This window comes from Artibeus jamaicensis, unplaced genomic scaffold, assembly GCF_021234435.1.
Source record: "Artibeus jamaicensis isolate MK-2021 breed Jamaican fruit bat unplaced genomic scaffold, CSHL_Jam_final contig_311, whole genome shotgun sequence".
Classification (NCBI taxonomy): Eukaryota; Metazoa; Chordata; class Mammalia; order Chiroptera; family Phyllostomidae; genus Artibeus; species Artibeus jamaicensis.
In genome coordinates, this window is record NW_026521717.1 from 6018955 (window position 1) to 6038710 (window position 19756).

A 19756-nucleotide genomic window follows, 5' to 3' on the forward strand; every position below is an offset into this window, starting at 1 on the left:
AGATCTAGAAAAAATATTCCAAAAATTTGTATGGAACCAGAAAAGACCCTGAATAGACTCAGCAACTTTGAAAAACAAAAGTTGGAGGTACCCCAATACCTGTTATGAAACTATACTATATGGCCAATGTAATTTAAAAAACTACCTGGTATTGGCATAAGAACTGGTATACAAATCAATGGAACAGATAAGAGAGCCCATACCTTTATGGTCCATTAATATTTGATAAAGCAAGCAAGGACATACAATGGAGTAAAGAAAGCCTTTTCAGTAAATGGTGTTGGAAAAACTAGATAGGTACATGCAAAAAATAAAACTGAACCACCAACTTATACCATGCACAAGAATATACTTAAATAATTAAAGGACTTAAAAGCAAGTCATGAGACCACAAAAATTCTAGAAGAAAACATAGCCAGCCAGTAAAGTTTCAGACATCTCACATAGCAATATTTTTTGATATATCTCATAATGCTATGGAAACAAATGAAAAACAAACTAACAGGACCATATCAAATTAAAGGCTTCTGCACAGCTAAAGGAAAAAATCAACAAAATAAAAAAGCAATACACTGTATGGGAGAATGTATTTGCCAATGATACATCTAGTAAGACTTTAATTTCCGAAATATATGAACTCAACACCAGGAAGACAAACAATCCAAATTTTTTTTAAAAAATGGGCAAAGGACCTGAATAGACGCTTCTCCACAGAGGACACACAGATGGTCAATAGACATATGAAAAAATGCTCAGCATCACAAATCAACAGAGAAGTTCAAATTAAAACTACAATAAAATATCACCTCACACTTGCCAGAATGGTTACTGTCAATAAATCAGCAAACAAGAATAAAAGAAGATGTGGAGAAAAGGGAACCTTAGTGCACTGTCAGTGGCAATGCAGACTGGTGCAGTTACTGTGGAAAACATATGGAGTTTACTCAAAAAATTTAAAATGGGGACCTGACTCTTGACCCAGTAATCCCACTTATAGGAATATATCCTAAATATTCCAAAACACTAATTCAAAATAATTCATGCACTTAGGCCATATCTAAATATTGGTAATCAAAACATCATGGTACTGGAAAAAATAGAGCGGTCAATAGAACAGAAGAGAGATACCAGAAGGAAGCTCATGCCTATATTGTCAATTAATTTATATCAAAGTAGAAATGAATATACAGGTAAGCAAATACAGTGTCTTCAATGAATGGTGGTAGGAAAACAGATATATTAAAAAATGAAATTAGACCACCCTCTTTCACTGTGTACAAGAATAAACTCAAAATGGATTAAAGACTTAAAAAGTTAATGCACAGCAAAGAAAACAATTAACAAAACAAAAAGAAAATTTACTGAATGAGAAAACATATTTGCCCATGATATATTCATAAGCTGTTAACGTCTAAAATATATACGGGACTTATACAACTTAACACCAAAAAACAAAAATCCAATTAAAAAAATGGACAGAGGACCTAAATAGACATTTCCCCACAGAGGGCACAGAAATGGCCAATAGACTTAAAAATATATGCTGAAGGTCACTAATCATCAGAGAAATGCAAATTAAAACTACAGTGAGATATAACCTCACACCAGCTGAATAGCTGTTATCAATAAATTAACACGGGCCTGCGAACCAGACAATCGCGGTTCGATTCCCAGTCAGGGCACATGCCAGGGTTGCAGGCAGGTTCCCTGCAGGCCAGTTCCCAGCAGGGGACGCACGAAAGGCAACCATACATTGATGTTTCTCTCCCTCTCTCCTTCCCTTCCCCTCTAAAAATAAATAAATAAAATCTTTAAAAAAATAAATTAATTAACAAACTGTGTTGGAGAGGAAGTAAAGAAAAGGGAACTATATGCACTGTAGGGGGAATTGCTAATTGTTGTGGGAAATATGGGAGACACTATGGATGTACCTCAAAAAATTAAATATAAAACTACCATATGATACAACAGTCCTACTTATGGGCATTTATCAGAAGAAATTCAAAACAATAATTTAAAATGACATATACCCCTCTATATACATTTCAGAATTATTTATTATAAATAAGATATGAAAGCAACCTAACTGTTCATTGATAAAGAAGAGATGGTATACATATGCAGTGAAATACTAGTTAAACATAAAATATAATGAAGAAATGACTCATGGACATGAGTGATTGATGGAGGAGGAATATAAAGATACTAAATGGTAATGGAAAATACAATAAATATTTTTAAAAAATGAAATGTTGCCTTTTGTGACAACAGTCATGGACTGAGACGATATTATGCTAAGTAACATAAGTCAGAAATAGAAAGACAAATACCATATGATCTCACTTATATTTAGAGTCTGAAAAACAAAATAAATGAATAAACATAACAGAAATAAACTCATAGATACAGAGAACAAACTGGTGGTTGCCAGATGGGAGATGAAAAAGGTGAAGGGATGAAGAGGTACAAATTAGCAGTTACAAAATAATTATAGGTGTATAAAGTACAAGTAGGGAATATAGTTAGTAATATTTTAATAACTATGTGTACCCTATGGGTACTAGACTTACCAGGAGATCACTTTGTAAGTTACATAAATGTCAAACCACTATGCTGTACACCTGAAACTAATATAATATTGAATGTCAGCTATAACTGAAAAGTAGAATAGTTAAAAAATAAAATGTAATACTTAGCTACATAATGAAGACAATATAATACCAACATAAGGATAGACATGTAGACTAATGAAATAAAATTGACAGTATAGAAATAAGCTCTTACATTTATTGCCAATTAATTTTTAATAAGGGAAGAAAATTCAATGATAAAAGAATCGTATTTTCAACAAATGTTTCTGGCAGCACTGGATATACAAATGAAAAATAATGAGCTTGGACCCCTCCCTCACAAGATACATAAAAATTAAATCAAACTGAATCATATAGCTAAGTATGAGAGCTGCAACTACAAAATTCTTAGAATAGATAAGAGTCAATATTTGTGACCTCCACATGATGCAATGATTTATTAGACTTGGCATCAAAAACACAAGTGAGGGAGGGAGGGAGGGAGAGAGGGAAGGAGGAAGGAAGGAAGAAATGAAGGAAGGAAGGAAGGAAGGAAGGAAGGAAGGAAGGAAGGAAGGAAGGAAGGAAGGAAGGAAGGAAGGAAGAGGGAAGAAACTGGACTTTGTCAAAATTTTAAATTTTGTGCTTCAAAGGATATCATAAAGAAATGAAGAAAATAAGCCACATAAATGGAGAAAATATTTTTAAATTATAGATCTGATCAGACTAGTACTCCAAAACACATAAAGAATTCTTATAACTCAACAATAAAAATTTATGTAACCCAATTTTTCAAATGAGCACAAGTTTGAAAAGGTATTACTCCAGAGAAGAAATGGTCAGCACAGAAAAAGTTGCCAACATCATTCATCATTAGGAAAACAAAAATTAAAACACAGTGAAATACTACTTCACACCCTCTAAGATGGCTAAAATTAAAAAAGACTATAATAAGTGCAATTATCCTACATTGTTAGTGGGATTGTAAAGTGGTGTGTCCACTTTGGATAACAACTTGGCAGTTCCTGAAAATTTACATATGATGTTACTGTATGAGTCCAAAGTGTATATGTGAGAGAATTTTTAATTCAGAGAGAATTTCTGTTCTTCTGTAAAAGACAGAAAACTGTACTTGAACAATAATTAAATAAAAAATAAAATAAAATGATATAACAAGAAAAAATGTTTTTCAAACAAAAACATAAATGTTTTTTTGTTAATGCTCACTAAAGCATTACTTACAACAGCCCCAAATTGGAAATGATCCAAGTGTCCATCAATTAATGAATAGATAAACAAATATAGTACATCTATACAGTGGAATATTATTTAGCCATATGAAAAGAACAACATACTGGTGCATGCTATAACATGGATGAACTTTGAAAATATTACACTAAGCAAATAAAGCTAGATATGAAAGTTGAATATTGTACTATTCTATATATGAGACATCTAGAATAAGGAAATCCATATAAACAGAAAATACTATAGTGGTTTCCAAGAGCTGGGAAGGTGTCTTGAGGAGACTTATCTAAGATCTCAAACATAGTTAATGCCAATGCCAGGACCACAATTTTAGATTAACAAACTATAGAACTTCCAGACAATAGAATATTATTCAGTGTGAAAAAGAAATAACAAGCTATGAAAAGTCATGGAAAAAAACGGAAGTGCATGTTACTAATGGAAAGAAATCAATCTGAAAAGGCTGCATACTGTATGATTCCAACTACATGACATGGAAAAGACAAAACAATGGAGACAGTAAAAAAAATCAGTAGTTACCAGTGGCTATGGGAGGGATAAATAAGGCAGAGCACAGAGGATTTTTAGGGCATGGAAACTACTTTGTATGATAACATAATGATAGATATTGTACATTTCATTACATATTTATTCCAACCCACAGGATGTACAACATCAAAAGTGAACCCTTATGTAAACTATGAACTTTGGGTGATTATAATGTCAATGTAGGTTCATCAGTTTTAACAAGGGTATATGATTTATTGTAACTTTGGTGGGGGATGTTGATAATGGAGGCTAGGCATGTGTGGGGGTAGGGAGTATTTAGGAAATGCCTGTACCTTTTCAATTTTCCTATGGAACTGAAATTGTTCTAAAAATAAAGTCTTAATTGAAAAGATTAAGGGATAATTAAAAGTGACAAATATATGAGAAAATGTTAAGAATCAGATGCAGCACTGTGATTATGTAATAAACAGGATTTAAAAAATTATCCGGCTGGTTTTAACAGACTTAAAACAGGTAATGGTATTTATTAATCCTTAGAAACCTATAAATGTTACATGCTACAAATGTTTAGCTCAGGGTCTTACACAGAGAAGAAACTAAATAAATATTTCTTAAAGAAAGACAGAGAGACAGGAAGGGAGGGGGAGAGAGGAAGGGAAAGAAGAGAAGGAAAGATGGAAGAAAGAAACAAAGAGAGAACAGTTCTCAGGGAATATATTTCCTTTCTTCAAAAAAGTTTGATTGTAATTAAATTTCTTGAAATTCTTTGATTTAGACTGAAACGCCCAAATATCAGATTGTGTTGCAGTACTATCAAGTACAGTTTCATATTTATAATAAGTTAATTGCCCTGGTTTCATATTCTTGTTCCTAATGGAATTTTCAGCCATTGCTTAACTATAGAATTTAAGTGCTGAATATAGTAGTAGACAGGTCATCTTTCATTAAACTGGAACCTAATATGGTTGCAACCTTTATAGTTACTCTAAGACTATATTATCAAGTGTATGGTCCAAAAATCCTTTTAATAAAAGTAAATCTCTAGTTTGTATATGTGCAGCAGAAAAGAACTACAATCTTTGTATAAACACAGTAAGTAATACTAAATAAAGAACAAAATACATCAGTATAATTATAAATTCAAATTTTGTATGCTCAAATTTTTCAATTAGGTTATCTATTAATTGTGAAGAAAACTTATTTGAAATGGTATTTGGAAAAAACATTTTAAATAGTAAGATTATTAAGAAAAAAGTGACTTCAAAAACAAATTACCTCCAGCCCAAGCCAGCATGATCTGCTAGACCCCCCAGAACATCCTTGGAAGAGGCCACTCAAGCTGGACAAACCCCTGTGGCAGCCTCAGACAGACCTCAAGGAAGATGACTTAGACATCACAGGCCACACACTGTATATCTGCTCTCAGGGAACTGTCATCATTGACAATAAGTACTACCTCTTTATCCAGAAACAGGGGGAAGGCAGGGCTGGGAGAAGGCCCAGTGAGAAGCAGATACACATGACCTCTTCCATCACCCAAACATCATTTGCCTTATGGCTTACTGTCTGAGAGAGCAGGACACAACACCAGTCCTGGCTGTGCTCTTCTTCAAGAGAGGTAGCTGTGTAATGAGACAGAAAGTCTGAAAGACAAAGGTAACTTCTTGACTGAAGATCAAATCCTTTATTTGCTGCTGGGTATCTATAGAGGCCTTCATGAAATCCATGCCTGGGGTTGTGCCCAAAGTGACTTAAAACACACCAGTACCTACTTGGAGATGAGAGGAAGCTTGTTGTAATGAACTTGGGTTCCATTAATCAAGCATGCATCCATGTGGAAGGCTTCTGCCAGGCTATGGCCTTACAGAACTAGGCCCCCAGCAGTTTATCATCTCCTACCTGGCCCTAGATCTCTTCTCAGTGCAGAGCCACTATGTCACAGATGTGCAGATTGATGTCTGGTCCTTAGGCTGTGTGTTATATGCTATGGTGTTTGGAGAAGGCCCTTATGACACGGTATTCTAGAAGGGTGGCAGTATGGTCCTCACCATGCAAAACCACCCGCAAAGATCCAGGCACTCTTTAGTGATGTGGCAGCGGCTGGCCTCCATGATATCTGTGGACCCCTACTAGTGTCCTCACATTTCTCTCCTCCCTAGTTAATTGAAGGCATAGCAAACCCAGGCTCTGGGACAACACATACCCAAATGTGAACAAAACAGTAGTTATGTTGAGAAAGTCTTCCCCTCCCCCAATCTATGTGTGGAAACAAGCCAACATCTCACTCTGGAATCCAGGTCTTTTCTATCCAGGCTTGCTTTCTTGTAGTTGGGGAGAGAAGGGTGGGAGGGGAGATTGAGCTCAGGCTTCTATCTCTGCTCTGCTCCTCTGAGCAGTTCCCTGAGAATGGGACAGGGAACGTGAGTTGGACTTCGGTGAAGGTAGGAGATAGGAAAAGGGAAACTGATAGAATCTGTTAAATGTTCTGAGCAGGACTGCTGAGCTTATATTATGGTAAACTTTCAAATCTGGGACCTGGCTAATGTATATAGAGAAGGATAAAATGAAAGCATTTTAGGAAGAAAAATTAAAATAAACAAAAAAAAAGAAATTAAAAGAACAAATTTTTAAATCCAAGATGCATAATATTTAAATTAGCCAATTTCAATAAAGTCAGAAAGAATGTGGTAAATAGGAAGATGGTGGTGAGGTAGGTAGGAGTAGAGCCAACTTGCCCCTGTGATCAGCTGAACACCTAGCCTTCCTAGGAGAGATCTGGATTTTAGAAGTCACAGGGTGGGGGTCAGTGGGATGTGGGCAATAAAGACAAGTTGGAGATGCACAGAGGTGGTATTTGTCCCCTGAGACTGTGGTCACTGGATAGGTCACTAACAGAGAAACTGGGGAGCAGGGTGACACCTGGAAAAGGGAGAAGAGTTAGGCTGTGTCAGACCCTGACCTGGATAGTTTTGAGATTGGTCAGAGAGTTGGGCTTAAACAAGAGGATTTTACACACAAAAAAGGCCCTCAGCCACTGTTTAAAGGACTCTTGAGCAGAGGCTGGGCTCCTGAAGAGGGAAGAGGAGGAGGGGTGTCACGCACCACACTGACCATTCAGAGGGCAGCAGGGCTCAGGGAGCTGGCGGTCCCCAGAGAGACTTAATTTAGTGGGAAAGCTGAACTGCTCTGAAGGGACTTTGAGAGCACGCAGCACAGAGGCTAGCAAAGAGGGAGGAGGTGGGGTGTAAGTTGCTCCTAATCAGTGCACCTCACAGGAGGTACAACTGGAGGATTAAAAGCACCGGCCTGGTGCAAATGGGCAGTGGGGTCCCAGCAGCACATGTGCAACTTGGGTTGGAGGCTGGGCAACTGTGAATATTGTAGCCCAGGCCTGACCCCATTCTCACAAAACTGCAGGAAGGGAGAAAAGCTAAGCTAAGCCCCCTTCTGCTTGAAGCATCCAGGAAGACCAGCAGGTTTAAAGTCAGCAGTAAGCTTTTTTTTTCCTTCCAAGTGTGAGACAGTAAGACCTGTAGCTGTGAAAGGATGACAGAGAAATCCACAGAGGGATTACAAGGCTAAAGCCAACAACTGAGAAACTGAGACAACTTTCTCTTCTGTAGAACTTGCATTTTATTTTTTATTTGTTTATTTTTTCATTATTTTTACTTATTTTATTAGTATTTTTATTTCTCTTCTTCCTGCTTAGTTTTCTTCATTTTGTTTAATTCCATTGTTTGACTGGATTTCTTTGTTCTCTCTTTCATATTGCATTTTAATTTTCCTTCTTTCACTTCACTCATGTCCCAAAAACACACTACTCTTGGTCATGTACTTTCTAACTTTCTATTATTTTTATCCAGATCATATATTTATTATCATATTATTGTGGTTTCAACATTATTATAAATAATTTTTGTTCCATATTATTGTAAATACTACACCAGTCCCCTTTCTGGTCTTAGTCCATTTCACTATCTTCCTAAGCTTTATTATTGTCATGGTTAATTCTGCTCTCTAGTACACTATGCCTACTCTGTATCCTTTACTCTCACTATATTTCACCATTTAACCTTGCACAAGTACTCTCTTTTCTGGATCCAGATCACATTTCTTCTCCCCTCTAATAAGACTCTTAACACTTTTTTCAACTTTTATAAAAAGTGGCTAGTTGGGTGAAATATCACAATTAATATTATACTTCTCCAAAGGATCTCCTACCTCTTCTCTTCTTGTTGGTACTTTAAATTTCATTGAATATGCTCCTGCTGTCTTAATCCATTTTGCCTTCCCCGGCTACCGATCACATACAAGATTAGGTAGGAGTTGTAAACACCAGTATACCTGCTGGAGGAGAGAACTCAAGAACAAAGGAACCACCAATGGGTAAAAACCCAAGTACAACAAGAGAACCTATACAAACAGAAGAAAGAGCAACTGTAGAGCATCCAGGCATGGAGATCAAAGACCACATCACTGAATCCCATACAACTCCTACCATAGAAGTTCACCCTACAAAGACAGCCTGCAAAGAGAAACATTAGAAAGCACAGAAACAAAAAAAGAGTCACCTAAAATGAGGAAACAAAAAAAAAGACCCTGTAATCAAAAGGAATGGAAGACTCCCACCAAAAGAGCTCAATAAAATGGAGATAAGCAAACTATCAGATATAGAATTCAAAATAATGGTTATAAGGATGCTCAAGAAACTCAAAGACAAATACAAGGAACTGAGTGAGAACTACAACAGAATGAAAAGAAAATAGAAACTGTAAACAAAACCCAGGAAGAAATAAAAAATACAATCTCTGAAATAAAAAAAAACACACTTGAAATTATAAGCAGGCTGGATGAAGCAGAGGACCAAATTAGTAAGTGGGAAGACAAGGCAGAAAGAAACACCGAGGTGGAGCAGCTGCATGAAAAAAAGTCTCAATAAATATGAAGCTAGCCAAAGGGAACTCCGAGATAACAGAAAAAGCAACAACATTAGAATCATAGGAATACCAGAAGGAGAAGAAAAGGAACAAGGGATAGAGACTCTTTGAAAAAATAGTAACAGAAAACTTTCTGAGCCTGGAGAGAGGAAAAACCACAGAAGTTCAGAAAGCACAGAGGGTCCAAGATGAACCCAAAGAGGCCTTCTCCAAGACAGATCATAATTAAAAATGCCAAGTTTCAAAGATCGAGACAGAATCTTCGAAGCAGAAAGGGAGAAACAAGAAGTAACATATAAAGGGGCTCCAAAAAGGCTAGCAGCTTGTTTCCGAACAGAAATACTCCAATCCAGGAGAGAATGGCAAGAAATATTTCAAGTAATGAAAAGTGAAGGCCTACAACCAAGACTTCTACCCAGCAAGCCGCTCAATTAAAATTGGAGGTGAAATAAGGAGTTTCCCAGACAAAAGAAGGCTGACAGAACACACCTTCACCAAACCAGTACTACAACATATGCTAAAGGTACCACTATAAGAAGAGAAAGGGAGTGAGAGAGAGACAGATACAAATGGGATAGACTTAATAAATACCTATCAATAAAAACCTTAGATGTTAATGGATTAAATCCTTCAATCAGAAGACATAGGGTAGCTGAATGGATAAGAAAAGATGAACTGGAAAAATGCTGTCTACAAGAGAACCACCTCATAAAGTAAAAGACCTATACAGACTGAAAGTGAAGGGATAGAAAAAAAATACTCCAAGTAAATGGACAGGGAAAAAAAGCTGGAGTATCAATACTTATGTCAGACAAAATAGACTTCAAAACAAAAGCCACAAAGAGACACTGACATGTTGGGAACTGCTCTGCCAGGTTTCAGGAATTGTAACCATTTCCCATGGCTAAGGCTGAGTGAACAACCTCCAGAATGTGAGCCACGAAGAGACAAAGGTTGTCTCTGGTAGCAAACGCTTCATCCCCCTGCCCCCAAAGCATGGTCGATAGTCTATGATGGGTAAGACCCTTCAGAGGGGGGGCAACCTAAGCCAGACATGATCACTTGGGAGGCCATCATGGAAGAACTCGGGGGCGGGGGGCTGCAACAAAAATGAAGTGATGGACCCTCGCCCCCTGGCTATTCTGACATAGCCCAATGCCCATTTCTGTCTGGGAGAAGTGCTTCCTGGCTCTAATCCACTTAAGCCTGAAAACCTGTGCTGGAAAAGGCAGTACAGCCCCTTGCCAGCTAGAGTGGAATCTGGGGTGGTCTGGAAAAAGAAAGAATTCCTAACAATCCTGTGAAGCCTACTTTGCTAGAATTGATTGCTTTTAGTTAAATGATAGAGGCCTGAGCAAAAAATGAATTTATTTTCCCACAGTTGTATAGCCTTTTAGCTGATAGACCCCAATTTAGAAGAAGCCCTAATGAAAACCCTGTGCAAAAATAAATAAATAAAAGCTTGTCTAGGCAAGGGTGCACACGCTCTCCCCTAGAGAGAGTTGCCAGGCCACTCCGAGGCACCCCCCTTTGAGGGTGTAGCTGTGTAGTCCCATTTCCACCACAGGAATCAGTAGTCCGTGTGAATTTGTCTCATGCCTCATCCATGACACCGCGGGTACTGCAAGCCAGTGCATGCGTCACTGAAGGACACTTCAAAATACTCAGGGGAAGAATAAATCAAGACAAACACTACAAACATACAAGCACCCAACATAGGAGAACTCAAATATACAAGGAAAATGTTGAAGGACTTCAAGAAAAAGAGAAAAGCCATACACTTATACTAGAGAATTTTAACACCCCACTATCAAAAATAGACAGATCTTCGAAACAAAATATCAACAAGGATATTGTGGCATTGAACAATGTCCAAGATGAAATGGACTGAACTGATATATATATATAGAACCTTTCATCTCACAGAATCAAAATGCACACTCTTTTCAAATGCACATGGAATATTTTCAAAGAGAGACCACATGATTGGACACAAAACCAGCCTCGACAAATTCAAGAAAATGCAAATCATATCAAGCATTTTCTCTGACCACAAGGGACTGAAACTAGAAACCAAGCTCAAGGAAAATACCCAAACACACTCAAATTCAGAGATTGAATAGCATTCTATTAAACAATGAATGGGTTAAGAACAGGATCAAGAGAGAAATCAGAAAGTTTCTGGAAACAAATGAAAATAAACATAAAACATTCCAAAACTAATGGGACACAGGAAAGGCAGTCCTGAGAGGGAAGTTAATAGCAATACCTAAAAGCGATGGAAACATTTCAAATAAAAACCTAACCTTACAACTACAAGAACTGGAGGAACAGTAACAAACAAAGCCCAGAGCTAGTAGAATGAAAGAAAAGACCAAGGTCAGAGCAGAATTAAATGGCAACAATCCAGAGGATCAATAAATTCGGGAGCTGGTTCTTTGAAAAGATAAACAAAATTGACAAGCCTTTAAGCAGACTCATCAAGAAGAAAAAGGGAAAGGACCCAAATAAACACAATCAGAACCAAAAGAGGAAAGATTACAATTGATACCAAAGAGATACAAAGGATTAAGGAAATTACTATGTAATCAAATACATTGTTAGTTTATCATTTTAAACCAACTGTTATGGGTTAGTTCAATAAAAAATATTCCATAAAATTTTATGGAACCACAGAAAACCTTAGATAGTCACAGCAATCTCTAAAAAGAAGAATGATGTGGGAGAAGCCATGCTACCCAATATCAAATAATACTATGTAATCTCATGCATTTATATGTGTATGAATATAAATACATATACTTATGTATGCTCATACATAAATAGCATGGATGAGCAATGATAGAGGGGAGGAATAAGAATTATTTGATTGTTTGATAAGATACTGATACTACAAATAAAACGGTATGATGTTAAAAAAAAAAGAAATTACTACGAACAACTGTGTGCCAAGAAATTTGAAAACCTACATGAATTGGAAAAATTATAGAGAAATATAATCTCCCAAAACTGAATGAAGAAGCAGAAAATATGAACAGATCAATAACAGTTAATGAAATCAAAGCCGTAATCAAAACTTCCCAGCACACAAAAGCCCCACACTGGATGGATTCACAGGAGAATTTACAAAGCATTTAAGGAAAAGTTAACACCTGTCCATCTAATACTATTAAAAAAAATCCAAGAAGAGGGAAGACTCCCAAACACCTTTTATGAAGCCAGCATCATATTAATTCCAAAATCAGATAAATATAAACAAAGAAAGAAAACTATAGGCCAATATTACTGATGAACATATGTGGGTGTGACTTTCTCGCAAGTCCCCCCGGATGCCAGGGATGAAAGTGAATATGACTGAGACATGCTGATGTGATCTGTTTGGGAAGGCAAAGTGGGCAGTGGCCAGTTTCTCAGGGGAGACAAAGGCTAGCACTGGCCAGTTTCTCTGATGAGAAAAAGGTCCCGAGCCCCCTGCTCCATAGCCTTTTATTGGGTTGTAATATACAGAAATACAGGGTGGCAACAATGAAACAGTAGATAACATTTCAAAGATATCCGAGGGCTTACTATGAGTCAGTGTCTGTCAGCAAGAGAGTTGCAGAAACTTTGGGAGACATATTCATTTCCTTTTGAACCCTTATCATATGAATGAAAGCACTCTTAGCAAAGCAGATTTCACAGGTTAATCAGCAAGTCTTTGTGATGCCAGATTTTTCTCCAGGACACGCTCTAGCAAGGCAAGGAGCTGCACCTCTCTCCATCAGGTATTCAGGCTTAAGGGGATTAGAGCCAGGAAGTGCTTCTCCCAGAGAACATGGGGACTAGGGCTATGTCAAAGCCGGTGGGGGGGGGGCAAGAGTCCATTGCTCTTTGTTGCAGCCCCCTGAGTCCTTCCATGTAGGCCTCCCAAGTGATCGAGTCTGGCTTAGGTTGGGCCCCTCTGTGAGGGGTCTTACCCATCACTGACTTCCAGCCAAGCTTTGAGGGCAGGGAGAGGAAACTGAGGTGGTGTTTGCTACCAGAGACAACCTTTATCTCCTGTGGCTGGCATTCCAAAGGTCGTCTCTCACCCTTAGCCACTAGAGATTGAGATACAATTCCTAAAACCAGGCAGAGAAATCTACAACAAACATAGATGCCAAAATCCTCAACAAAGTATTTGCAAAATGCATCCAGCAATACACTAAAAAGATAATACACCATGATCAAATGGGATTCATTCTGGCAATGCAAGGATGATACCACATTCTTAAATCAATAAACATAATATATCATATAAACAAAAGACAAAATTATATGATCATATAAAGATGCAGAAAAAGCATTTGATAAGGTACAGCACCCATTTATAATAAAAAAAAAACACTCAGCAACGTGGGATTAGAGAGAGCATTTCTCAACATAATAAAAGCCATATACTGGAAACATAGTGCTAGCATCATACTCAACAGGCAAAAATTAAATTCTTTGCTACTAAGATTAAGACTAAGACAAGAATGCTGCTTTCACCACTTCTATTTAATATAGTATTGGAAGTCCTATCCACAGAAACCAAAGTAGGAAGAAAAATAAAAGGCATCCAAAGTGGAAAAGAGAAAGTAAAACTGTCACTGTTTTCAGATGATATGATGGTGTACCTAGAAAACCCTATAGATTCCAACAAAAAAGTACTTGACCTAATAAGTTAAGTTGGAAAAATAGATACAGACTCAATATTCAGAAATTGAAGGCATTTTTATACACCGACAATGAAAGATTTTTTTAATCTTTTTATTTTTTATTGATTATGCTGTTACAGTTGTTCTATTCCCCCTTTCATTCCCCTTCATCCTAGCCCCCCATCCCCACCATTACCCCCCCTTTAGTTTATGACCATGTGTCTCAAGTTCTTTAGATTCGATATTTCCCATGCTATTCTTGCCCCCCCATCTATTTTCTATCTACTGTCTATGCTACTTATTTTCTACACCTTCTCCCCCTTTCTCCTCCTCCCACTCCCCTGTTGCTCACCCTCCTTGAGATCTTCATTTCTATGTTTCCACTCCTGATCTAGCTGTCCTTTTAGTTTGCTTTTGTTTTAGGTGTGGTTGTTAATAACTGAGTTTGTTGTCCTTTCACTGTTCAATTTTCTTTAACTTCTTTTTCTTCAATAAGTCCCTTTAACATTTCATATAATAAGGGCTTGGTGATGATGAACTCCCTGAATTTGATCTTATCTGAGAATCACTTTATCTGTCCTTCCATTCTAAATGAACGTTTTGCTGGATAGAGCAATCTTGGTTGTAGGTCTTTGGATTTCATGACTTGGAATACCTCTTTCCAGCCCCTTCTTGCCTGTAAGGTCTCTTTTGAGAAATCTGCTGACAGTCTGATGGGGACTCCTTTGTAGGTGACTGTCCCCTTATCTCTTGCTGCTTCTAGGATTCTCTCCTTCATTTTAATTTTGGCTAATATAATTATGATGTGTCTTGGTGTGTTCCTTCTTGGGTCCAACTTATTTGGTATTCTCTGAGCTTCCTGGATTTCCTGGATGTCTATTTCCTTTGCCAGATTGGGGAAATTCTCCTTTATTATTTGTTCAAATAAGTTTTCCACTGGTGGCTGTGCCTTTCCCCCTTCTGGTACCCCTATAATTCAGATGTTGGAGCGTTTAAAGATGTCCTGGAGGTTCCTAAGACTCTCCTCATTTCTTTGAATTCTTGCTTCTTGACTCTTTTCTGTTTGGCCATTATTTGCTTTCTTCTGGTCCACTCCATTGATTTGAGTCCCAGTTTCCTTTTCATTGCTATTGATTTCCTGTGCAATTCCATTCATTTCAATTAGTTTCGTCTTCATATATTTGTCTCATTTGTGGCTATAATCAACCAGTTCTGTGAGGATCCTGATCACCAGTGTTTTAAACTGTGTGTCTGAGAGTTTTGCTATTTCTTCATTGCTTAGATCTATGGGCTCTGGGGCTTTGAGGTCTTCTTGAGCCATTTTTGTTCTGTTCGCGCCCTTTAAGTGTGAGAAGCTGCACCTTGGACTCCCAGGTCGCTGGGTTGTGACCCTGTATGTGGGGGCGTGGTCATCACTGGGAAATGGCGACCCCCTCTGCTGTTTCTCACAGCTGGGTGAGGAGCAGAGGCTTAGGTGGTTCACCTGGGCCGGGCCACTCAGAGTTGCTGGGTTATGACTCTGTATGTGGAGGTGGGGTCAGAGCAGGGAAATCGCAGCACCCTCCCTGCCGCTTGCCTCGCCTGTCCACCCGTGCACAAATGCATGACCACAGTCACCACGCAGTACCGCTCCCCTGCTGTCTCCCCCGAGGTCGCTCGCCTGGTCGCTCGCTCACTCGGTCACTCACTACGTCCAACCCTGCGCCTGGATTCCGCGCGCCTGAGTCTGTCTGACCCAGTTTTCCTGTGCAACCCCGCTCCACCAGCTGCTGGTTTCGCCCCTTACCGGTCAGACTGAAGAATTTGTTGTTAACAGACTTCCGAAAAGTTCAATTTTCTGTGTTCTGTCTGTGTTTTCTGTTGCTAATATTAAATTGTCTCTAAACTTGGTTGTGTGAGAAGGCACAGCATATCCACCTATGCCTCCATCTTGGCGGAAGTATTGAAAGATTTTTTAAAAAGCCCTGGCTGGTGTAGCTCAGTGGATTGAGTACAGGCCTGTGAATCAAATGGTCGCTAGCTTGATTCTTAGGGCACATGCCTGGATTGTGGTCACATGCCTGTGTTGCAGGCCACATCTCCAGTGCAGAGCACATGAGAGGCAACCACATATTGATGTTTCTCTCTCTTTCTCCTTCCTTTCCCCTCTCTAAAAATAAATAAATATCTATCTATCTATATCTATCTATCATCTATCTATCATCTATCTATCTATCTATGAAAGATCAGAAACAAATAAAGAAAAAATCCCATTTGCTATAGCAACAAGAAAAATAAAGTACCTAGGAATAAACCTTACCAAGGTGGTAAAGACTTGTACTCAGAAAACTACACAACACTTAAGAAAGAAATTCAGGAAGACACTAATAAATTGAAGTATATACTGTGCTCATGGATTGGAAGAATCAACAACATTAAATTTTCAATATTACCCAAGGCAGTTAATAGATTCAATGCAAGCCATATTAAAATACCAATGACATATTTTACATATATAGAACAAACATTTTAGAAATGTATATGGAACCATAAATAATCCCTAATAGCCATGGCAATTTTGAGAAAAAAAGAACAAACTAGGATGGATGACAATATCTGACATCAAAGTATATTATCAGGCCACTGTAATCAAAACAGTTTGGTACTGGCACAGAAACAGACACACAGACCAATGGAAACAAATAGAGAGTCTAGAAATAAATCCAAGTCTTTACAGTCAATTAGTATTTTACAAAACTGGCAGAAGCATAAAATACAGTGAAAATAGCCTCTTATAGGATTGGGAGATCTGGGTAGATATGTGCAAAAAAAAAAAAAAAAGAAAAGAAACTTGTCCACCAACTTACACCATACACAAAAATAAATTCAAGGTTTAATTCAAGGATAAAAGGTTTAAATATACATTGTGACACCATAAATGTCCTAGAGGATAACATAGGCAGGAAATTCTCAGATATTTTACACAGTAATATTTTCATCAATTATGTCCCCTAGAGCAAGAGACATAAATAAATAAGAATAGAATAAATAAAGAATAAGTAAATGAAATAAAGGAAAGAATAAATAAATGAGACTAAAGGACACATGGACAAAACCAAGTGGGGAGTGGAAGCAAGGGAGGGAGGTGGGTTTGGCTGGAGTGTGGGGAGTGGTGGGGAGGTAAACGCAGCAACTGCAATTGAACAACAATAAAATAATTTTTAAAATTAAAAAAAAATAAAAAAACTTCTGCACAGCTAAAGAAAAGAGCATTAAAATGGAAATAGAACCTAATGTATGGGAAAACATATTTGCAAATGATACTTCAGACAAGGGTTTGATCTCCAAAGCATATAAAGAACCCACTCAGCTCCACTCCAGGAAGACAAACAACTCAGTTAACAAATGGGCAAATGACCAGAACAGACATTTCTCCAAGGAAGACATACAGAGGGTCCAGAGACATGTTAAAAAATACTCAGCCTCACTAGCCATCAGAGAGATGCAAATTAAAGCCACAGTGAGATACCACTTCACACCAGTGAGAATGACCATCATAAACAAATCAACAAACAACAAGTGCTGGAAAGGCTGTGGAGAAAAGGAAACCCTAGTGCACTGTTGGTGGGATTGCATACTGGTGCAGCCACTGTAGGAAACAATATGGAATTTTCTCAGAAATCTAAAACTGAAACTGCCTTTTGACCTAGCAATACCACAATTGGGATTATACACTAACAATGCTGAAAGAGCAATCCAACAGAACCTATGCACCCCGATGTGCATAGCAGCACAATTCACAATAGCAAAGTGCTGGAAGCAACCTAAGTGCCCAACAGTAAATGAATGGATGAAAAAACTGTGGTACCTTTACACGATAAAACACTATGCAGGAGAAAGAAAGAAGGAGCCCCTACCTTTCAAAACTGCATGAGTGGAATGGAAAGCATTATGCTAAGTGAAACAAGCCAGGCAGTGAAAGAGAAATACTGTATGAGGTCACCAGTAAGTGGAACCTAATCAACTAAACAAACAAGGCAGCAAAATACCACCAGAGATGCTGAAATAAAGAACCAACTGACAGTTCCCAGACAGGAAAGGGCAGAGGGATAATAGAGGAGGCGATCAAGGAACATGTATGAAAGACACATGGACAAAGCTAAAGGGGGTGGGTTGGAGAGTAGGGTATGGGGATGGGTGGGGTGGGCAGTCATGGTAGGATGAAAATGGAGACAACTGTACTTGAACAATAATAAAAACCATTAATAAATTCTAAATAGCTGCAGTCTTATGGCTGCACAGTATTCTGTTGCTTAAATGTACCCCAGCTTTTTAATCTATTCATGTACTGATGGGCATTTGGGCTGTTTCTTGATCTTGGCTGTTGTAAATAACACTGCTATGAACAAAGAGGTGCGTATATTATTTTGAATTGATATTTCAGATTTCTTAGGCTATATTTCCAGAAGTGGGATTGCTTGTCAAAAGGAAGTTCTGTTTTTAATATTTTTTAGGAAAGTCTATACCATTTTTCCAGTTGCTGCATCAGTCTGCATTTCCCACCAATAGTGCACTAGGGTTCCCTTTTCTCCACATCCTTGCCAGCCCTTGTTGTTTGTTGATTTATTGATGAAAACCATTCTATCTCATTATGGTTTCAATTTCCATCACTCTGATGATTAGTAACATTGAGCATTTTTTCAGGTCTATTGGCCCTCTACATGGCCTCCTTGGAATCCCTTTCATATCCTTGGCTCCAATTTTTAATTGGATTGTTTGTTCACCTCGTGTTGTATAAGTTCTTTATATATTTTGGAAATTAAACTCTTACTAGTAGTATGATTGGCAAATATGTTCTCCCATACAGTTAGTCCAGTGTTAATTTTCTGATGGGTTTTTTTTTGGCTGTGCAGAAGCTTTTTAGTTTGATGGAGTCCTACTGATTTATTTTTCTCTTTGTTTCCCTGCCCTATGAGATAGATGGGGGAAAATACTGCTATGAGGGATTTCTGAGATTTTACTGACTAAATTTTGATTTAGAATTGTTATGGTTTAATGACTTACATTTAAGTCATTTAACATTTTGAGTGTATTCTTCTGCATGGTGTAAATAGATGGTCTAGTTTCATTATTTTCCATGTAACTAGTATCTCCAATTTCGCCAACACCATATATGAAGAAACTGTCCTTACTCCATTGTAATCTCATTTACTTTGTCAAATATTAATTCACCATGAACGTGTGAGTTGATTTCTGGGCTCTCTGTTCTGCTCCACTGGTCTGTATGCCTGTTCTTATGTCTGTACCAGTCTGTCTTTATTATAATGGCTTTATAGTATAGTTTGATATCATGTATTGTGATACCTCCAATTTTGTTCTTCTTTCTCAAGCTTTCTGAGGCTTTTTGGGCTATTTTTGGTTCCATATATTTTTTTAAATATTTACTCTAGATCTGTGAAATAAGTCATTGGTATTTTAGTAGGAATCAAAGTGAATTTATAGATTGCTTGGATAGTATGCACATGTATGATGTTAATTCTTCCAATCCACAAACATAGCATATGCTTTAAATTATTTGTATCTTCCTTGAATTCTTTCTTCAATGTCTTATAGTTTTCCAAATACAGGTCTTTTACTGACTTAGTTAAATTAATCCAAAATACCTTAGTTGTTGCTGTTGCTGCAATAGTAAATCAGAAGTTTTGTTAGTTTTTCTTTCAGGTAGTTTCATTATTGCTATATGGAAAGGCAACCGATTTCTGAACATTGATTTTGTGTCCTTCTGCTCTGACAAATTCATTAATTAGACTTAGTAGCCTTTTGATGAAATTTTGGGGTTTTCCATGGACAGTAG

General features: G+C 37.6%; 1 pseudogene; it reads left to right on the top strand.

The window, feature by feature from the left end:
- Positions 1–2183: 2183 nt before the first annotated feature.
- LOC119040892 (serine/threonine-protein kinase 16-like) lies at positions 2184–6656 on the top strand (annotated as a pseudogene).
- Positions 6657–19756: the final 13100 nt, after the last annotated feature.